This window comes from Halichoeres trimaculatus, unplaced genomic scaffold (assembly GCF_033239565.1).
Source record: "Halichoeres trimaculatus isolate MK-OKI-2021-1 unplaced genomic scaffold, fHalTri1.1 fHalTri1_scaffold_2, whole genome shotgun sequence".
Lineage (NCBI taxonomy): Eukaryota > Metazoa > Chordata > Actinopteri > Labriformes > Labridae > Halichoeres > Halichoeres trimaculatus.
Window position 1 is genome coordinate 21,821,052 of NW_027437180.1, and position 16,444 is coordinate 21,837,495.

General features: G+C 39.8%; 1 protein-coding gene across 2 annotated transcripts in view; it reads right to left on the bottom strand.

Moving 5' to 3' along the window:
- Positions 1–16,444, bottom strand: part of LOC141804619 (protein ELFN1-like) — a 149,189-nt gene that overhangs the window by 47,776 nt on the left and 84,969 nt on the right. Inside the window, exon 3 of one of the 2 annotated variants that reach the window (XM_074689148.1) lies at positions 2,761–2,829. The exons of the other annotated variant lie outside the window; for it this stretch is intronic. The gene's annotated coding sequence lies outside the window, so the exon portion shown is untranslated. The remainder of the gene's footprint in view (positions 1–2,760; positions 2,830–16,444) is intronic. 2 annotated transcript variants of the gene reach the window in all.

The window sequence follows — 16,444 nt, forward strand, 5'->3', positions numbered from 1 at the left end:
TGATAGAAAAAACCAACGCTGACAGGTTTTGGAGCCGAAGGTTAAATCATGTGTAATTTATTTATTCCATTACATTAATTATTGTGAATACAAATTAATGAAACATGAAAGAAAATGAACATAGCATTTGTTCAGGCCAGCCATGGTTGATCTTGATTGAAAGTATATTAACTGATCTTATTGGCTGCCTTTGCAGCCTGGCTGGTTATCTTTTACACATCCAATCAGGTAATTCACTGTATGTGCAACAAAGTTTAAGTTAACCTGGATGCAATCTCTACATGCTTTACTTTATCTTTGCTGTTTATATACTACATGCTTTCCCACTGCTTCTACAACTCCAGCAAAACCAGCTGCTGTTCATGTACGCTGTTCATGAAACCTTTTGTTCACCTACAGCTTTAAAGAACTATATTTGTCTGGGTCAATAATCCATGGAATATTAGTTAGCTAATGTATCCACTGTTGACTTAATGATGCTAATACCAGACAACTAATTGATAAATTGAAGTAAACTTGACATGGAAGCTAAGCTTTTTTCACCCTGCATGCTCCTCTCCTTCAGACGAGACCATGTAGTGACCTGCATGTCCTGCTGCTTCACTGCCACAGTGCTTAATTGTGTATAATGCATAATTAAGGTAAAACAGACCTTGATACAAAAGATGCTACAAAGTAGGGGAGATTGGGGATTTTTGAGATACAGGTAAGTTGTCAGATTGCAATTATCTTCCTCACCATGGGGCGCGACTGAAGAGTGGAATGCTATTTTTTTCCCCTATACATGTTCACATGTTCAGGTATCATGACCTGTCTATATACATTGTAAGCTTAGGTGAGCATCAATTAACCATTTTTAACAACCCAAAGTAAAAATATATATATCAACTTGATATTTTTGAAAATAACCTTTCAGATAATAATCTTTACAGTGATACTTGTAGACTTGGAACAGGAGAGATTAAAGCATTCTATCATATCTCAGTCAGTCGGTGGTAAGCTAACTTTAAGATACAGCTACCTTTAGCAAATACGGTAGTTTAGGGTCACATGTCTCAGTCACTCTGGAGTTAGTTGTCAAATGTGTCTGGATAAACAGGCTAGTGTCCAGTAGGGATGCACTGATACACCGATACACCGAATCCGGTATCGGGTATCGGGTATTGGGTATCGGTGTATCGGTGTATGGGTGCCCCCCAAAGCTGGATCTGTATCAGTGGGAAAGGGGCCGATCCAGGCAAACAGCTCCATTTTTTTTTTTCACTGGCGCTCTTGGCTATTTGATTTAAAATGTTATCTTTGATGCACATTTTTTGCTGCATTACCAGTCTACAGGGTATGAACGTTTACATTTGAATAGAGTTTCTGTACATTCTGAAGCTTTGTTTTTACCAAAATAGTGCTTAACATTTGAATATTCTGTAGTTTAAATAAATATTTACTTCATTTTTCCCATGCAGGTTATTATTTAACAATGGTATCGGATCAGTATCGGTATGGACTGATACCCAAAGCCCAGGCATCGGTATCAGTATTGGAACCAGAAAAGTTGGACCCCTACATACCCAACATAGCATGCCATTACATATTGCACTCAGGTTGTTGCAACGCTATTTAATGAATGGCTTGAAGTTAAGGAACGTCTTGTTTGTTTTATGTTTTACTATGTTGCCTACTGTATCGGTATGGATCGGCACAATTATGTTTTAATAGATCGGATCGGAATGTAAAAAAGTGTATCGGCCCATCTCTAGTGTCCAAGTGAGAGGGTTTTAACCTTACAATAAGGATTTGTTCTTGGGGACAGAATTTGCACCATTTTTTGTCTCGGACCATCCCAATCGGGAGCCAGCCCTACCAAGCCCAATAGCCATATTCAATGAATTTTTCAAGCTTAATGATGAACATTTTCTTTACCTGACTTCAGTGTTCGCATACCAAATGATGGGGCAACGTGTCACATGTTGCACTCTCTATTTGATTGCCTATAAATCTGCATTGACACGAGATATAAAAAGTGACATGAAAGCAAATTATAAACTGTACCTGAGAATTTGTTTTTTCATCTGGTACACATTTTTTATCTGATGAATTGATTACAAGAAATACATAAGAAGGTGAAAAGTGTGACAACAAGCCCCAGTCCCCCCTACACAAACTATCATGACACTGTAATGTTCTATTAAAAGTGCATGATGAATTACAGGGTTACCACGCTATACAGACACACATTTAAGCTGTGTGTACAGAGAGTGCTCTTTTCTCTGCTGCAAGTCGTGTTGTCCTTGGATGGCTGTAAACCTTTGACAACTCACAATTTTTCATAAAGGAAAAAGAAAATGCACCTTCCCCCTCCTTCTTCAATCACACACACACACACACACACACACACACACACACACACACACACACACACACACACACACACACACACACACACACACACACACACACACACACACACAGAGAAAATGAAATACTCTCCTGCATTGGAGCATTTTCCCAGAGGAAACAAAGCGTACATCAAATGATGAATATCCTGCTCTGTGCTGTGTGTGGCATGTGTTTTACCTTATCGGTATGCAAGCCTTGTGAGCCTACTGTAGGTGTAAAGTTTGTTCCTATTATCTCCTGCATGCAATTTTCTGTCTGGATTGTTAAAGCAGTGTTTTGTATTCTGCCAGATGTCTTGTCATCTCGCAGCCAAGGTTCAGAGACAGAGAGCAGAATGGAAATAAGCAAAGAGGGAAAACTTTTTACCTCTGCAGATGGAGGACCTCTCTCTGAAAAAACAGCTGAGCCTTCAGTCTGGGCGCACTTTTCACATCACTATTCCAAAAAAAGAGAGAGAGAGAGAGAGGGGGATTAGTGAAGAGGAAGGGGTGGGTGCAGACAGAGAGAGGTTAGAATGACAAAGGTGACACTTTTCTGAAAATCTTTTGGCGGCTGCACAGACTGACAGTCTGACACATTAAAAAGCCCAAACAGGGACAGATTAGCCGCATTAGAGTGAGAAAGACCCAGGGGTGGATTTTAAGTCTGGACTCAGCTTTTTCCTCCCTTGAACTTGTTAAATAATAATAAAAAAACGGCCTTATACAACACAATTAATAGGACACCTAAGAGCTGTATGTGTGTCAGAGGGGGAGGAGAGATGGATTGAGAAATGGGACAGAGAGGAGGATAAAAAAAACAAAACAAAGGCTTTGCTGAAATAAGGGCTGTGTGGAGGGAGAAAACAGAGGGGGGATTCCCATTAGAGAGACAGATGAAGGGGCCGCTAAAGATGACAGCAACATCTGACAGTTGGCGAGTGAATGATGGACAGAGAGAGAGAGGAGACGGAAAGAAAGAGCTCCGATTTTCAGGGCTAATCCGGGCCTCCGCCTCGCAGGAAAGCACAATCTCATTCTGAGAGAGTTTACAACCTTCTGTGTCCTCTCTGTCACATGACTCTTCCTCCTCCACTGTCAAGAAGACCTCTGTGTGTGTGGGAGTGTGAGCGAGTCTGTTTGGTCTATAAAGGGATATAAATAAAGCTTCAGTATTTCAGACAGTGGGTGGAACAGTTAGAGCGAGACTCCAGATGCACAGCAAAGAAAACTACCTGCAACTCTACAGATATTTCCTTGAAAATGCCAACAAAATTCAAAGTCTTCAGTTGGAAGGAGAACAAAAAAATAATGATCCAAAAACTGCTCACTTCAAAAATGAATTAAAATTTAAATCAACACTTTACACACAGCCTCATAATGAGATTCACAAAGATACAAGTAACTGTTGAGACTTGTCATTCTTTCAAATTTGGCTTTTGCTGCAGAAAACGGTGGCAAAAAAAGACACAATTTTACTAATACCTGAAACAACAGGACTTTAATTTCACGAGTAAACAAGTCTGACCCTTAGATGACATCTTTGCTTTTTGTTAGTGGAAAAAATACTTTCAATAGCTGATTTAATCAGATGTAGCAAAATATATCACTTTGCCTTTTCACTCTCTTTGCCCATCAGCTTTAACACCTAGAGCATGTTTTTTTTTTTTTTTTTTTTTAAAAAGGAAAGCACCCACAATAGAATGAAATAACACAAATAATTTCAAACTCAAATTGTAAAAAGTTGACATTTTAATGGATTGCCAATTTGAAGATGATTTAAGCAGCACGGTCAATGTTTTCAAGAAACAGATTGTTTGTAAGATGGGTGCAGACTCAGTGACATCACACATACAAAGCTTAAAGATGGTGGTCAGCACATTGGAAACGCTGACACCAGCTTACTTTGTGTTAATCTGGAAAGAGGTAAAAGATAGAGTCAAGACCACAGCCCAGCTTTGCATGAAGCTTCACACACCCTCCTGTCAAGCTATTTAGCTCAGCCCTTTACTTTTCCTGTCCATCATCAAAGGTGCAGTGCGCAGTAATTAGTGGCAATTAACAGAAAAGGTTCAGGGGAAGTGGAATGAAAAAAAAAACTATTTGATTTGTCCTGGACTATGAAGAGGGGGACATGAGGGATTATCATTCCTTAAAAGTGTTGTGTTGATAGAATAAAATTATAAAAAAAAAACTTGACAGATGGAGGATCATACTCATCATGCATCATAGCAGCGTATTGTCCACAAAGGTCACCTTCACTTGTAGAGCTTCATGAAAAGGAGGGGTGAACAAGGTTCGAGTTTCAATCCTAAACCTCAAAAGTCACCAAATATTTCTATTTCTATTTCTACACACTGCACCTTTAGAGCACCTGCTGGGAGTTTTAGCTGGTTTTGAAACAGACTGAAATCAATACTGATGCTTTTATTCGATCTGCAAAAGAGACAATCTTCATAAAGGGTGATGTCTTGATAGTCATCGTCACTTCAGGGCAGGTGTCAGAAGTGATCGACTGCTCAGAGCCCAAACAGCCTCTTTTACCTCTTCCACAGCAAACAATCTCAATAAGTAACACATTGCACTCAATTTCAAGCGCAGAATGACATTTTTGTTGTTGTTGTTGTTTTCAAATGATCTGCAGAGACCTATCTGTGCCTGTCAAGCAACATGTTCAGTCCTGTTGCACAATGAGCATTTTAACACTGGTCTGACCTCAGGGGATTCTTCTGCTTTGGGGCCTGCCTCACATGGACAGTTGAGGAACTGCAGTTTCTTTTCTTCTTCTTTTTTTTCTTTTTTTTTTGGAAGTGTAAAGCAAGGTCCCCCTATCATTATCATTAAAATCAATATAGCCATTGAGTTTATAATCTTACCTATGACTGGTTGGAAATTAAGAAGTTCATTGGACCTGGTAAAGCTTCAGTGCTTTTAATTTGACAAGGTATGTAATATGCTTTGTTTTGAAATAAGATTAGCCATGGGGCTCGATTGTTCCCTCCCATCTTATCCCTGCTGACATCATTCACTGGTTTTTGGAAACAAAATTTTAGAGATACCTGGCAGACATCCTGAGGGATGGTCTGATCTGATTAGGAGAGGCAGAAACTTTGCACTCTGATGGAGCAGCTCTTTTATCTCACTGAGCTAGTCCTAAAACATGACAATTCAGAGATAAGGCCAGGATTCAGACGTGTAGTCTTCAACACTCGTCTGCTCTTTCTTTAGATCAGTTCATAGCCCACAATCCCTTGGAAAGTAAATAAAAAAGTTTTTTTTACAGAGAATTTATAAAGATAATACCTCAGCTGAAGTACCGCCAGAAAATGTGAACATTTAATGCACTATGTGATTTTTGCTATTGCTGTTTATTTATTAAATAAGCTTTGGTGACAAACTAACAGTTGGCTGGTGGCACCCACAGGTGGCGCTATGAGGTCACTCTCCTCTTCACAGATAACTCTTAATTTAATTGAAATGGATGAGACAGAACTTGAAAAATCCCAAACTTATCTGTCACAAACTGTGATTGGAAAATCTGTTGAGGAGAAGCTGATATTGAGAGATCATCTTGCTGCAGGAGTCTTCAATTGAATTATGTTATCAGTGTCAATATTGTCCATCCTGTTAGTCTGTCACACTAAATCCAAATTATAACAAATGTTATCTGATTCTTTTGCAGCACACTTCCAAATGCCAGATTAGATTTAAGAATAATCAAATGATCATTTGAGTTAAATAATTTGATTAGCTTAATTTGTGGGATATTACTGTAGATTAAGTTATTGAAATTATGCATGCTCGAGTCAGCTTTTCTGCATTTCTGTGGAGCCAAATCAAAGAAAGAGGTATCTACTGAGAATTTATAAATACTCTTTCCATCATTCTTTTCCAGCTTCAGTGCATTTAGAGCTGAGCAGTCAGCATTTGTTTTCTTAAATCTAACTTGCTTCTCCTGTTTTGAATCCTCCCCTCGGCTATTAAATCAATGTGCAGAAAATAGTACAACATGTTTCACCTCTGTTTCTGTCTCAAGCTGGTCTTGGAATTTAGGAAGTATTGACAGTTAGATGAACTACTGGCGCCCAACCACCCCGATAGAGAAAAGTGGAGCAGCTCTAATTTCCTGTTTTTTTTCTTTAAACCATAAAGTTTATGTGGTAACAACGACAGTTTTGAAAGTTGTGACATTGGTGAGCTGTCAAGTACAAAGTTCTGAGAGGAAGAAGTGCTGAATGAAAACATAAATGCCATCCTAAATTTTCTTGCAGAAGTCCTTTTCACCTTGTCCAATGTTACATTCAGAGAAAATGTTCAGTTTGATGTCATTTATAAGCAGATTGACATGCTAATGTTTGACCTTGACTATGAATTGAAATGTTCACTTATGATAATAAACTGCTTGAAAGGAGGCTGGTAAGAATCTTTTGTCATGGAATAACCATGGAAATGATGGGCCTTTTTTAGATGCATGAATAAGTCAGTTTTGATTATGAAAATTCATCCACTATATATACCTTCAAACCAGTCACCTTTTCTTTTATTGTAAGCCGCGTAATAAGAAACAAAACTAGGGATGTTCTAGACCAATTTTTTTTTAGACAGATACCAGTACGAGTACTTCCTCCTGAGTCCTCACCAATACTGTGTACTAAAACGGTTAGTATTTTTGATACATAAAATTTCAATTCACATTGACAGATTATTTTGAACAAAACCAACAGTTATTCTGCAATCAAGTCCAAAAATAAAACACAAACAACTCTTTCTGAGTTTATGATTTGTTTTTTAACAAACAAAAGTGCAAAATAAAAACAACTGTCAGAGTTAAGGTAATTTTTTTAAATCAACTGGATTGCAAAATAAAACAGTTTAACTGTTAACTCTCTGTGGTTCATTCATGTTGTCTGAAAGGACCTGATGCACATTTGCCGTGGTGTCAAACCAAAGCAATATAGCCCCAACTAGTGGTAAGGAGGAATTCCTCCGCCTAAGATGTATTTAGCCTTGAGTATCAGCTGCTGGTATCAGCAGCCTTCACGAGTATTAATACCGTAAAATAAGTCTGGTTCATCTTCATCTGGTCCATCATCCATTCCTAGACAAAGCCCCTCAGTTATGCATCATCTCACTCACCCTGTTTCTAGTTCACATAACCATCTACTCTCTTTGCATTATCCCTCACTTCACTGTCCTGTGATAATGAAAAATCAGAGGATCCCCCAACACATGCCGCCATTTTTGTTTAGTTGATGTGTGTCTGTATCTACATAAAGTCAATATCCCTGAGACACAGAGATCTAAGCTTTGCCACAGAGATCAGATTTCCAGCTCAAACATCTCGAATACTCTTTAATCACTGCAGGGGGTCAGGTTGAACTCCTCAAATACTCAACTGTACACAGAAATCATACAGTAGCACAAACCGTAACGACAAATTCAGCTCAGAAGCTGGTTTTGGCTGCAACCCACCTCACCATTATCAGAATCATTCGACACAAAAAACCTCCTGAACACAACGTAAATGAAAATACTCAGGTGAAGCAGCATGAGGTGGAAATGAACCAGAGGAGGTCTGTTAGCTTTAATTTAAAAAGAGAAAAACAAATAAGTAATGGAGGGAAAAACCAAGGGAGAGTAGGATGCAGAGCCTGGAGTAAAATCAAAGAATAACTTGAAACAGAGGCTTTGATGCATTACTGCTGGCAAATTAGCTAAACATAGAAACTACTACTCAACTGTCTCTCTCTCTCTCTCTCTCTCTCTCACACACACACACACACACACACACACACACACACACACACACACACACACACACACACACACACACACACACACACACACACACAGTATAGAAATCTTTAGCTATTCCTTGCGCATCAGCAGTGTTTGCTCCTCTGTAGTCCCCTTGACTGCGACTGGAGAGGACAGCAGAGAGAGGAGCTGGGTGTTTATTGTTATCCTCTCAGACTGGAGCCCGTAAAGGCTAAAAACACAGTGACCACGGAGCCCAGGAGCAGTGTGAGTGAGTCACACTCAGCTGGTCTCCATCAGTGGGAGGTCTGCAATGTGGGATATCTGATTTGTTGTGAAAAAAAAAAAAAAAGAGGGGAGAGAGAAAAGTCAGTTTGGCCGCAGGCGAGCTCAGGGCGCACTGAGGCCGGTCATGGCAGCCTTGGTCTGACTCCTCTGAATGTCACATCTCCTGACTGCTAAGAAGCTGCAGACAGTATGTGGTGCTGTGTAATTTAGCATGTGTTATGTGTTTGTGCTTGTTGATACATGAGACTGAGAGAGATGTCTTTGTAAACAAGTAGCTGCAAATTTCTTCTACCATCATCAGTCATCATAGCAGGACAAACTGTGTGATTTCATATAAACAAGAGGGGGAAATCCTCTCTGGCCTTTCTGACTGTTTATTTCTACATGCTGAACTGAATGTTTGCTTTAACCAAACCAATGTCAATTTTTTGTTTCTATCACTGTCTTTTACTCTAGATATCACTGGCTGGTTATAAATGGATGGTGCATAAATCTTCCGTTACCGGCAGAGTTATCAATAAAGGCTAAAATATGAAGAGTACATTTATACAATAAAATAATAACCAGAAGTAAATAGCGGGGTGCCTCCACTATGGGACTACTCAACTCGAATTATGAGCCATTTTCCCCCCCCCCAGAAACAATGTAATGTATGTTCAACAATCAGTAAACTTTGTGGAATATCCAGGACCACTATGTAAAGAAATGACAAAAATAAATGTATTTTCGTACTAGCTTGTTGACTCTTAAAATTTCACACTGAATACAATGAAATCAAATCCAAAAATCAAAACTAGTGTCATTAGAAAAACCCTTTGTGGAAAAAATACAATAAAATATGAATGTCTGCTAACCTCTCTGATTGGCTTGGGTTACGTCACTCAAACAAAATTAAACATTGGTGAGTAAACAGGAAGTTACAGCAAACAAAGGATTATGGGGAATAGTTCTTCAAGAATTCGCTTTCATATGCAATAAGACACTCCTTCTAAAGAACCATATTTTGTAGATCTCTACGTGGTTCTTTATAGAAATATGCTGCACTCCTTAAGTGATGCATTATTCCAAATAAAAAATCCCCTTTAAAGGTTACATGTCATACCTTTTTCAGTAATTCAATATTGTCATGTTGTCTTAAAAAAAACATATTCAATTTGATTATATAAAGTGCATATCTATGAAGGCATGGGCCACTGATTAATGGTCAGGCTCTAGTTTGGACATCAGAAACTGAGTCCTTTCTGTCTTGTATTAAATACACCTTCCTGATGCTCGAGCAAGACATCTCATCTCAAAGGTTGTTGGCATTGCTTCACTTTTATGTGCTGGATTGAGAGTGCTGGAAAATCCATTAAAAAATGCATCAAGGCAGCATATCAGTTGTCAGGAGTGACACAGAATTTCAATTAGCTGATTAGCACAGTCAGGTAGAGGAGATGATTTAGTTTAGTCTAATGTCATGTTTCACAGCTTTTCAAAGTTGGCAGAGATGCCAGAGCACCTCGTAAAATGTGTTAAAGATGCTGTATGCATATGTGGAACGCTGATCCAGGTCGGTGTAAGCTGCATGTGTGCCAAATTGAAGTGAAGAGGGAATGATGTCCACCCTGTCCCACTTTGCTGTTGAACAGAAACTTCTCCTTGTTCAGACTGTGAGTGTTTGGTCTCTGGAGTGTGTGTCAGCCCACAGGACCATCAATGAATGCACAGAGTCCAACCTGCTCTGTGGGACATCAAAGGACTCTCCCACAGCGTTACGGATTACCTCAGCCTCTGTGTGGACACTTAAGATTTCAACAGAAAAGTGTTTTCTAAAGGACAAACTCAGGATGACAAAGACATGAAATCCCTTCTAAATAGGGAGAGGAGAGCTCTCAGGGCTTTGGGACAGAGAGGGGAGTTAAGTCTGTCCAGAGGGAGCTATAAGAGGAGAATGGAGGATGGGAAGAACACCTTCCAAGGGAGGGAGAGGGCAATAAACAGTCTGAAGGAGGCATAGAGTGTGATGAGGACAATCAAGTGAGCAGACAGACTGGACCAAGAGAGGGACAAGTGGGCTGCTTACGATTGAAACACAGCTCATAAAATTTTCATGCAAGCCATGCAAGAGCTAGAACTTAGATTAAATCTCAAACCACCATGCTGACATACAAGTGGCTGTTGCCCCAATATTCATTTTTAAGTCATTCTCAAAATCATGAACACATGACCTTAAATTTTTGTATGATTCAGTTTCTATCACTGACAGAGAGAGGCATCGAAAATTCTCCGTCTGTCTCCGAAGCTTACAGTCGCTGTGTTGCCAAACAAATTTGACTTACAGCTGGCAGGGACATGAACACACACACTGTAAATGAACTTGAGCTGCTAACAGAAGCAAAAATCCAGGGCTGGCAGTGTTCTGTTAGCAGAGGAATACAAGTAGGTGAGGCAGGAGCTATTTTAGGCATCTGAGGTTTTGTAAGTGAAAGTTTCATAATTTTTAAGTCAGTGGGAGTATTTCTAAAGCCCAATAAGCATTAGCATGTTTTAGGTGTATCATCAGACCATAAATCTACCCCTTTGCTTCTTACAGGAAACTGTCCAATCATTGCCTTTAAGGATGGTTTTAACACCCATTAGCCAGACCAAACTGCTCTTTCACTTTGCTCCCTACTGCAGCTGTCTTACTGAGTACTACTATGCAGAAAGTATTGGGACTCACTACTTGATAATAGCATTGCCCCTTGAACTTTTATCCTTTTTCTAACCCATCTGTCGCAGTTGTTGCACATCTGTTTGATCTGTCTGTGCTCTCTTAGCGACTCAGACAGCATGACGCAACTTCAGTTGCCGAAAGGATTGTGGGTCAGAACAGTCAAAAGAGCATGCTGCAAAATGCATCCAGATACAGCAGAGTATCCACGCCTGTTTGACAGTCTGCTCTGATATGCATATATTGGCATATATGTTTAATTATAGTATCCACACATGGCTATTGGAACTCAGGCTGTTCATGTTGCTTGGGAAGGGTCCCAGACTGTTTATAAATCAGTGTGCGTCTCAGTGACGTTGCCCGTTGGTCACTAAAGACGTCAAATCCAACAATGGTGGTGTCCATATTGTAAAGTTTTACTCTAACTTCATGCTATTTTTGAAATAGGTTAAGGGTTTTGTGTGAAGTCTGGTTGGCTGAATAAATCTTGTTGGCTACAATGAGCCCATATGTCAGACAAATTAGCCACATCCCTAATTATGCCTCATCCCGTGCAAGTCTTGGCCTCATCAGAAACCAACAAATGATCATGAAGTTACCCCCTCGTTTGGATTCTAGGATTGATGTAAAAATTGCAGAGATCAGATTTTCACTTTTTGATCAGGTAATTAAACTCCTCTTTAGAATGGGGCTTTAACACAAGGCCTGATGGAGACTTTTCTGCTTTTGGATGCAGCCTTGAGTGAACACTTTGGGAACTGCAAGGTTTAAAATTTTGCATTAGCTTTATTTTTAAACACCAATGATTGAAATATAAAGTTTATTTTAAAAAAGTGTTAAGAAGGGGGTGAAGAATCTCAATGAAATACTTTTCTGGCCATTAGCTGTTAATTATTGGGTCTTGAGTATGTCTGTTAATGAATCTCCTTTTCGATTTTGATGTTTGTCAAAAGGAAACCAGGAGTCATTTGACAGCATCCTGATTCAAACTTTACATGGACTCTAGCAGAACTGCATTTATTTATTAATTTATTTTATTTATCTTTCTTTATTATTATCATTTTTTTGTACTTTTGCACTGACTCAATGTTACAGCTTGTTTCAGATTGACCCAGGAGTGCAGTGTATAACCTGATGAATTCTTAAAAAACAAGAAACTTAACTTTTACAGAGAAATTGGGCAATGTACCTTCACTATTCACTGAGACAACAAGATATCCTGGAAGCATTTTCATTATTAAAAAGTGCAATCAAAGTGCAGTCTGATTGTCTTAACACAGCAAAAAAAATGTTGAGGTGTCTTTACTCCTTCACATCTTTACTTTACCTTGTTACGCTTACCATAAGATTCAAGTAAATGATATGAAAACCACAAGCATACATTAAATTCAGAAAAGAATTCAATCTTTCCCAGATTAACTCTTGATCTACTGAAGAATGGCAGAAAACAGTTGGAAGAGCTACTCTCTCTAAAATTACTGAAGCATTGTTTTGCACTGGTGGTTGAGGATGTAAGGTGAATATTCCTAGTGCCAAATGGACTTGATCTAGAAACAGTCAAAGCCATAAAAGTAATGACCATGAACGATAAGTTTTTATGATTATCAAGGACACTCCTGTGCATCTTTGTTGAAAACTTTTTGAAACACTTTGAAATTCAGGAAGACTTTAAGTTGTTTAAAATAAAAAAAAAGCTCCTGGCAGCCGCTCAGCTCACTACAAAAGCTCAGTAGAACAAAAAGGATCCAAGAGCAGACCACCAGTCTTTACATTTACTTGCAGGTAAAGTTTTTTAAGCCGTTCCAAATTCTTCAGCAGACGCTTATCTATCCTTCACAGGGATGTTAGGGGAAGGTATTTTGGTAATGCATTCTCAAACCCACTGTGCAGTACAGAAAAATAGAAGAAGCAGCTAAAGGAGCAGTTTGGAGGTGTGACTTTCACTTATTACCCTGCTTGGTTCAGGATAGACAGTGGTCGTTGTGGCAGCAGTCACTGGTTTGACTCCTTGCCATGAATCTGCTGCATGTGTTTCCTCTCTTTCTGCTCCTGTTTCTCCTCAGCTGGCGCACCAGTCCTTTAAAGTGAAAAGTCAGACCCAGTTTGAGTCACAGCCTTGAGTTATCATAAAACCAGGATACATTATGAATTAATTTCCTTCATTAAGATGATGACTTTTTGTTATAAGATTAAAAAAGAAAGATGAATGCTCTTTCATTAATATTAAGTATATTCAGGATTGCAGCAATACATCAAAATTGAGCTCCCTGAGTTGAGTCAAAAACTCCATTGTTCTTAGTCATTATTCCCAGCATGCTCTGCTGGGTCTTTCCCTCTCTGGCAGGGTGTCAAACCCGCTTCCCTGCATTGCCTGACGATGTTTAGCCAGGCGTGGAGCTAATCTCTGCTCCAAACAAATGAAAATGGATTCAGAAGCAACTGCAGATACAAAAATGCCACGAATAGGAGCTCACATTCCGTTCGTCTATCTGCATGCACAGTCGTGAGAAAAAAATCCATTTCCTGCTAATAGCAACACCCTGGACACACATAGACACACACACACACACAAGGTTGGGTTGTAATCGGCTGTTGCACACGGGGCAAAGTTAAGAGGCATCGCAGCTGCACACGTCCACAGGATAACACACAAATACACACACATGCCTAAACACACTCTGCCTGAAAGCTGAATGCTGATTTGCTAATGAGCTGTCATGGTGACAGATACTGCCATTTAATTGGCTGGTAAAGGAGGCAATTAGAATTCAGTGCATAGATGCAGATCAGAGAGGGAGAGACTGGTTGCTTTCTGTATATTATGTGTGAGAGTGTGTGTTCAAAGTGAAACACACATGGAGGAGAGCACAGTCGTGTCACTCACTGCTCTAAATTATTAATTCAGATGATCCTATTTAACTGCTGTGTGATCAGCTTCTCAGTGTGTGTGTGTGTGTGTGTGTGTGTGTGTGTGTGTGTGTGTGTGTGTGTGTGTGTGTGTGTGTGTGTGTGTGTGTGTTACTTTGTGTAGCTTTTCCTGTACTGTCTTTTGTTTCTATCTTCTTTAGTTTTGCAAATATTCCATCACGGCTCCCCTCTTGTCATCTTGCTCTCTTTTGCTCTTTTTTTCATTTTCTCTTTATACAGATAATTTCTTTCTCTCTTCCCTCTTCTCCCCCTTTCCATTCCTGCTCCACCATCTGCTGGCTCAGTATGCAGCATCTGCCCAACCCTTTTTCCATCTCTCCCTCTTTATCATACTTTTTTCCTGTCTTTCATCCTGCATATATCTTCTCTTATCAGTTGTCATTCCATTAATCCCTCCCTCTAGGGGTGTGCCATATCATACCGTCTACGATAATACTGGTATAATTTTTTTGACTATATAAATTTGTCATTTCGGGATATTTACAGTTTACAGAGACGCAATGACATATGACACTACCTGCTGTGTCTTAAACAACAATGGCCAAGAGCGAAAGTAGCATGGCAGCTTCAACTCCTCACATGAGGATTTAGTGCCTAAAAGAGGAGCTACTTCACTGATTTGGAGGCGGTTTGACTGACCAAAGTTGAGACACACAGCAAAACACATTCAATGCTAAGTGTGCAGGAGAACTGTTACCACGAAGGGCAGAGTTGGGGTCCGTTACTCAAAAAAGTAAAGAGTTACCTGTTACTCATTACTATTGAAAAAAGTAGTGCCTTACACTACTTGATTACTCCATGGAAATAGTAACGAAGTTACACTACTCGTTACACTACTCGTTACACTACTTTATCCCCCTGATACATCTTTATATCCTTCAAGAGATTCGCGGTTGTGTTCCACGCAGTATTCAGCCTCTTATTTCCTGGGCATAGCTTGCATTTTACGGTCACGCTTTTCTCCTTCTGCTCTACAAAATCCAAATAATGTGCATATGAACTGTCACAGTGAAATTGGTTGCTTTATATAAATCTGTGCCCCACTGACAACACTGCACTCCCTCCTACTGTTAATGCCCCTTTTAAAGGATAAGTTCGGTTTATACAGCTTTTACATTGTTTATAGCATGAAGTAGAACAAAATACTCATCCAGAAGGCTTTCCTGATCCAAGCAGTGCTTCCGGAGATATTTAGATCCGTGCAGCGGACGTCCGTATAATGGGATCCATCGGGGGCATAGACAGTGCCGCTCCTAAAACTGCATTAATCGTCCAAAAAGTTGTGTTTTTCACCAATACTCCATCATGGTCCGCTCCAAGTTAGTGCTATGTTGCAGTAGTGTCACTCCAGACAGCGCTGTTTGGCTGTAATGACCCCTGAACTCACGAAGACTTTGTTTACATTTGCTCCTCAAAGAAAGTAAGCTCTCCAGAAAGTACCGCGCATGCGCAGTACTCCTTTCCTTGAGGAGCAAATGTAAACAGTCTTCGTGTCAGTGGGGCACAGATTTATATAAAGCAACCAATTTTACTGTGACAGTTCCATCAGCCCTGACCCAGAAGAGATAGCAAGTAGTTGCTCGTATGGCCACCGGTCAATCTACTGGTGGTAATAAAAAGAACTCCACTTAAATAGTAATATTTTGGTTGCCCTATTTGCAGTCATTGTAAAAGTAACGATCGTGGCGTTTCATTTGTAACTCTAGTTTAACTACTAATCTAGGAGGAGTAGTGCTGTTACACTACTTGTTACTATCAAAAGTAATTTAACTACTTGTAACGTTCGTTACTTGTAGTTATATACCCAACTCTGACGAAGGGTGGCAACACCACAAACATGTTCCTCCACCTAAAGCTGAAACACACAACCCAGGAGGAGGACGTGAAAGCCATGTTATTATCGTCGGTTTTTTTGCCTTTATGACGGACATGTGGTCGAGCCGAACGTCTGAACACTATATCAGCATCACCCCTAATTCACACATAAAGCGTGAGCGCCGAGCAGTTCCGTGGATTTTGGCCACGTGCCATTTCATACTAGATGCGTCTCTTGAGTGCAGCACAGCACAGGGCTGCGCCCAAAGCAGCTGGATATACAAGATCACAAGAGAACCACATGTTCCTGCAGGAATCCCACCCATGACAACGTACTTTCATGGTGACTAATTAGTATGTCAAGCTCACCTGGCCCTCCCAAAACTTCAGTGCCTTCAGTCCATGCCTTCTCCTTTCTGCTGGTGTCAGAAAGAACGTGTTGTGTCGTATATAATTGTGAAGTTCATGCAAAATGAACTTTTCGTCCTCCAAAACATCAGATTTCCTCTGGATCTGACCGACTTAATATGTTTACATTTCAAGCTTGTGTAGTAGTAGTAAATGATTGGAAAAGTGGCTCCCATACTGT